This window comes from Crocuta crocuta, unplaced genomic scaffold (genome assembly GCF_008692635.1).
Source record: "Crocuta crocuta isolate KB4526 unplaced genomic scaffold, BGI_CrCroc_1.0 scaffold39, whole genome shotgun sequence".
In the NCBI taxonomy this organism is placed as follows: domain Eukaryota; kingdom Metazoa; phylum Chordata; class Mammalia; order Carnivora; family Hyaenidae; genus Crocuta; species Crocuta crocuta.
In genome coordinates this window covers 1957087-1963271 of record NW_027533334.1, presented here as the reverse complement: position 1 = coordinate 1963271, position 6185 = coordinate 1957087, and the positions used below count along the sequence as shown (strand labels likewise).

The 6185-nt window shown below is 35.5% G+C and overlaps 1 non-coding gene across 1 annotated transcript; it reads left to right on the top strand.

The window, feature by feature from the left end:
- Positions 1 to 950: 950 nt before the first annotated feature.
- Positions 951 to 1054, top strand: LOC144218399 (U6 spliceosomal RNA). Its single transcript, XR_013331151.1, has one exon. It is a non-coding gene; the product is annotated as a U6 spliceosomal RNA (small nuclear RNA).
- The last annotated feature ends 5131 nt before the right edge of the window (positions 1055 to 6185 follow it).

Here is a 6185-nt window from a genome sequence, read left to right as displayed (position 1 = left end):
AAGAGAGAGAGGCAAACCATAAAACAGACTCCTAACTGTAGAGAACAAACTGAGGGTTGCTAGAGGGGAAGTGGGTGGAGAGTTGGGCTAAATGGATGATGGATATTAAGGAAGACACTCATTGTGATGAGGCCTGGATGCTATATGTAAATGATGAATCACTAAATTCTACTCCTGAAACTAATACTACACTATATGTTAACTACTAGAATTTAAATAAAAACTTGAAACAAACAAACAACAAGAATCTGCCACAAGAGGGAGCAAGAAGTGTGGAGCAATGTGTATCCAAGAAGATCTGAGAAAGCCGCAGAATCCCTGGTAGAGCTGAGTGAAGATGCTTCTTTTCCAAAGTTATTCAGCAAAGAATGGAGGAGGTGACTACCACTTTAAATGGAAAGACAACAGGGCAAGACTTCATGGAACATGAAGAGTCTTGGAACACGGGAAGTCATGGAAACATGACATTACAAAGAGATCACAATAATTTTCCATTAATCAACCCCAAAGACACAGAGATCTGCAATTTATCCAACCAAGAATTCAAAATGAGCTACAAGACAACACAGAAAGACAGTTCAATGATATCAGGAAAACAATGTGGAAATAAAATGAGAAGGTTTTTTAAAGACAGAAATCATTTAACAAAACATTCTGAGGTGAAGGATACAATAAATGAAAAATGCAATAGAGAGCCAAAATCAAAATGGATCAAGCAGAAGAAAGAATCTGAAATTGAAGACAAAACTTTTTTTTTTTTTAAAGACTATGATCTTTTCAATGATCTTTTCAGAGAGAACAAAGAAAAAAAGAATCAAAAAGAGGGAAGAAAGCTTATGTGATCTATGGAATACCACTGAACAAACCAATTTGAGAATTACTGGAGTTCAAGGAGAGAGGAAGAAGGGGGCAGAAAATTTATTTAAAAAAAATAATGGCTATATGCTTGCTTTGTCAGCACATATACTAAAAGGATATGTGGACTGATACAGGGAAGATTAGCTACAGCCCCTGCACAAGGATGACATGAAAATTCATGACATTCCAGATTTAAAAAAATAATAATAGCTGAAAAACTTCACATCTGGAGAGAGATTTGGCCATCCATGTTCATGAAGCTCATAGGTCCCCTTAATGAACTCGGAAACATATTCTCCAAGACACATTATAAAAACTGTCAGAAGGTGGCTCAGTTGTTTAAGCTCCTGAGTCTTGAATTTGGCTCAGGTCATGATCACACAGTTCGAGAGTTCAAGCCCTGCATCACGTTCTGCACTGACAGCACGGAGCCTGCTTGGGATTTTGTCTCCCTCTCTTTCTGCCCCTCCCCTGCTTATTCTCTTATCTCTCTCTCAAAACAAATAAAAATAAAGTTTAAAAATATAATAAAATAAAAGCTGTCAAAAACTCAAAGACAAAGAATCTCACAAGCAGGAAGATAAAAGAAGCTTATCACTTACAAAGGAACCCCCCATAATGCTATCAGCAGACTTCTCGGTAGAAACCTTATAGGCCCGGAGAGAGTTGGGCGATATATTAAAAATGCTGAAAGAAACAGATAACTGCCAAACAAAACTACTCTGTGGATCAAAGTTGTCCTTTAGAAATCAAGGAGAGATAGAGACATTCTCAGACAAACAAAAGTTGAGGGAGTCTATCACCGAGACCTGACTTCAAGAAATCCTAAAAGGAGTGCTTAAAGCTGCAATGAAAAGGCACTAATTAGTAACCTGAAAACAAATGAAAATAGCAATACGCTGGTAAAGGTAAATATGTAATCAATCTCAGAATATTACAACATTGTATATGGTACTGTGCTAACGACCTAATTCTAGCAAAAAAAAAATATTAAAGGACACAGGCATTGAATATAACAATAGCTACAATAATTTGTTAGTTAACATGTAATATAAAAAAGGTAAATTGTAAAATAAAAAATTAAATGAGGAGAAAAAAGAAAAATTTTTGTATGTAATTGAAGTTAAGTTGCTGTTAGCTTAAACAGACTGTTATATCTATAAGATGTTTTAGGTCAGCCTCATGATAACTGCAGAGCAAAAACCTACAGTAGACACACAAAAATGAAAAGAAGGGAATCAAAGCATTTACCATTATGGAAAACCATCAATTCACAAAGAAAGATAGCTAAAGAGGCTGAAAGGAACAAGGAAACTGTAAGAAAGCCACACAACAATATTATGGAATAAGTAAGTTTTCACTTATCAATAATTATGCAAAATGTAAATGAATTAAATTCTTTAATCAAAAGACAAAGTAGCTGAATGGAAGAAATAAACAACACCAACAAAAACCAAGAAAAAATTATATGCTCCCTTACAGAGACTCACTTCAGCTTTAGGGACAAATAGGTTCAAAGTGAAGGGATAGAAAAATATATTTAATGCAAGAAGAAACCAAAGGAGAGTAGGAATAGCTATAATGGTATTAAACAAAATAGACTTTAAAAAGTTGTAAAGATACAGAGAGGGTCATTATTTAATAATAAATGGAGTAATTCATCAAGAGGATATAACAATCTTGAATATACATATGCCCAACATTTTAGTCTATAAATATATCAAGCAAATACTAACAGATCTGAAGAGAGAAACAGACAACAGTATAATAATAACAAAATAATGGACATCAATATCCCACTTTCAACAATGTATTGATCATCCAGACAGAAAATTTATAAGGAAATGTCATACTTGAACTATGCTTTAGACCAAATGAACCTAACAGACATATACAAAATATTCCATTGAACAGCATCAGTATACATATTCTTCTCAAATACACACAAAAATTCCTCCAGGATAGAACATATGCTAGTTCACAAAACAAGTTTTAGCAAAATTAAGTACACTAAATCATATCATTGTGTCACATAATTGGGTCTAATGATCTGAAGATAGAAACCAATAACAATAGGAAAGTGGACAAATCCACTGTGATATGGAATTAACACTCTCCTGAACAACTGATAGATCAAAGAAATTAAAATAGAAAGAAAAAAAATACCTTGAATCAAATGAAAATGGAAACTCCACATACTGAAATTTATGGAATATGGCAAAAACAGTTCTAAAAGGAAAGTTTATAGTGATAAATCCCTACATTAAGAAAAAAAAGGAAGATCTCAAATATATAATGTTATTTTATATCTTAAGGACCTAGAACTTTAAATCTAATTTTATAGCTTAAGGAACTAGAACTAGAGAAGAATAAGCACAGGGTTAGCAGAAGGAAGGAGATAGCAATCATCAGAGTAGAAATAAATGAAATAGAGAAAAAAGAAAGAAGGATAGAAAAGATCAATGAAACTAAGATCTGTATTTTTGAAAACATGATGAAAGTTGACAAGCCTTTAACTGTACTAGAAAAAAGAGAAGAGTCAACTAAGTGAAAGCAGAAATGAAAGAGTATCCTTACAATGGATACTGCTGAAGTTCAAAAAATAGTAAGACACTAATATGAACAGTTACATGCTAATAAATTGGATAACCTTGGGGCGCCTGGGTGGTTCAGTTGGTTAAGCATCCGACTTCGGCTCAGGTCATGATCTCATGGTTTGTGAGTTCAAGCTCCGCGTTAGGCTCTGTGCTGACAGCTGAGAGCCTGGAGCTTCCTTCAGATTCTGTGTCTCCCCCTCTCTCTGCCCCTCCCATGTTCATGCTCTGTCTCTCTCAGTCTCTCAATAATAAATACAAATATTTAAAAAATTTTTTAAAAATTGGATAACCTAGCAGACATGGATAAAATCCTAGAAACAGACAGTCTTCCAGGGCTGAATAATAAACTGAAAATATGAACAGACTAAGTTTTAGGAAGAAAATTGAATTAACAATCAAAAACTTTCCAACAAAAGAAAGTCCAGGACCAGAGGGTTTCACTGGTGAATTCTACCAAACATTAATGCCAGTCTTTCTTTAACTCTTTAAAAAAACTGACAGGAGGCTTCACTCCCAAACTCATTTTGTGAGAACAGGATTACTCTTTTTTTTTTTTTTTAAATTTTTTTTAACGTTTTACTTATTTCTGAGAGAGAAAGACAGGGTGAGCAGGGGAGGGTCAGAGAGAGAGGGAGTCACAGACTGAAACAGGCTCCAGGCTCTGAGCTGGCAGTCAGCACAGAACCCGACGCGGGGCTCGAACCCACAAACCGCGAGATCATGACCTAAGCGAAAGTCGGACGCTTAACCGACTAAGCCACCCAGGTGCCCCTGAACAGGATTACTCTTATATGAAAGCCAGAAAATGATACTACAAGAATAGAAAACTACAGGCCAACAGCCTCGATGATATAGATGCAAAAATTCTCAACAATATATTAGCAACTTAATTCAACAGCACATTAAAAGAATCATATACCATGATCAAGTATGATTTATCTATAGAATTCAAAGATGGTTCAATGTGCACAAATAAAGAACTGTGATTCACTACATTAGGAGAATGAAAGATAAAATTTAAATGATTATATTAATAGATGCAGAAAGAGCATTTAACAAAATTAAACATCCTTTCATGGTAAAAGCTCACAACAATTTGAATATAGAAAGAATATTCCTAGGGCTCCTGGGTGGCTCAGTCGGTTAAGGGTCTGAATTTGGCTCAGGTTATGATGCCATGGGTTCAAGTTCATGGGGTCAAGCCCCGCATTTGGATCTGTGCCGACAGCATGGAACATGAAGCCTGCTTCGGATTCTGTGTCTCCCTCTCTCTCCCCTCACCCACTCATGCTCTCTCTCTCTCAGAAATACATAAACATTTTTTTTAAAATGAAGGAATATTCCTCAGCATAAGTAAGGTCATATATGAAAAGCCCACAGCTAACATCCTACCCAATGATAAGAGGTTGAAAGTTTTTCCTCTAAGATTAGGAATAAGACAAGGGTGCCCACTTTTATGATTCCTACGCAACATAAAACTGAAAGTCCTAGCAATTGGTCAAGAAAATGAAATGAAAGACCTCCAAATCAGAAAGAAGGAAGTAAAATTGTCTCTGTTTGCAGAAGATATGATCTTATGTATGGAAAATTCTTTTTTTAATTTTTTAAAAGTTTATTTCTGAGAGAGAGAGAGAGAGACAGCGTGAGCAGGGGAGGGTCAGAGAGAGACAGAGATACGGAATCTGAAGCAGGCTCTAGGCTCTCAGCTAGCTGTCAGCAGAGAGCCCGACATGGGCTCAAACCCACAACTGTGAGATCATGACCTGAGTCGAAGATGGACGCTTAACCGACTGAGCCACCCAGGCGCCCCTTGTATGGAAAATTCTTAAGGTTTCACTAAAAACTGTTGGGACCAATACAAAGATTCAATAGAGTTGCAGGTTATATAATCAATATACAAAAATCAGTTGCATTTTTAAACACTAATAATGAACTACCTGAAAAAAAATAAGAAAGTAATCCCATTTACAATAGGATAAAAATACTTTGGAATAAATTTAGCCAAGGAAGTAAAATATCTGTACGGTTAAAATTATAAGACATAGATGAAAGAAATTGAAGAAGACACAAATAGATGTAAAGATATCCCATGTTTATGAATTAGAGGAGTTAATACTTTTTAAATACCCATAGTACTCAGTCATCTATAAATTTAATTCAACTGTTATCAAATATTCAATGACATTTTTACAGAAATAGAAAAAAATTCCTAAAATTCATAAGGAAACCACAAAAAGACCCCAAATAGCCAAAACAATCTTGAGGGGCACCTGGGTGGCTCAGTCGGTTAAGCATGTGACTTTGGCTCAGGTTATCATGTTGTGGTTTGTGGGTTCAAGCCCCACATCGGGCTCTGTGCTGACAGCTCAGAGCCCAGAGCCTCCTTTGGATTCTTTGTCTCCCTCTCTCTCTGCTGCTCTCCTGCTCATGCTTTCTCTCTCTTGCTCTCTCTCTCTCAAAAATAAATAAACATTAAAAAATTTTTTTGAGAAAAAAGAGCAAAGTTGAAAGCAGTAGACTTTGTGATTTCAAACTAAATTAGAAAGCTGTAGCAATCAAAACAATATGGTACTGGCATAAAAACAGACATATAGACCAATAAAACTGAGTAAGGAGCCCAGAAACTAATCCTCACATGTGAAGTCAACTAATATTTGATAAGAAAGTCAAGAATACTAAACAGGGAATGGGTAGTCTCTTTCATAAACAATGTTGGGACAGCTGGACAAT